The following is a 251-nucleotide window of genomic DNA, read 5'->3' as shown; positions in this document are numbered from 1 at the left end:
GTACTGCACGCGCACGTGTGCCGGGTCTGTGCACATATGCTGGTAATACGTGTGCGTTCGTGCACACGGAAGGGTAGTTTGGGTGTAGGCATGTATGCCGGTAGTGTGTGTGTTTGCACATATGCATATGTGCATGTATGCATACGTGCTGTTACCGCTGTGTGGGTGTGTAGATGCGCAGAGGCTGATGCCTCTGTGCGTGTAGCCACACACACGCCTGTGTGTATGTGCATGGGAAGGTGGCGGGGGGG

Source organism: Pygoscelis adeliae, unplaced genomic scaffold, assembly GCF_000699105.1.
Source record: "Pygoscelis adeliae isolate BGI_AS28 unplaced genomic scaffold, ASM69910v1 Scaffold682, whole genome shotgun sequence".
NCBI lineage: Eukaryota > Metazoa > Chordata > Aves > Sphenisciformes > Spheniscidae > Pygoscelis > Pygoscelis adeliae.
The sequence above is the reverse complement of the archived record's forward strand: the minus strand, read 5'-3'. Positions refer to the sequence as shown.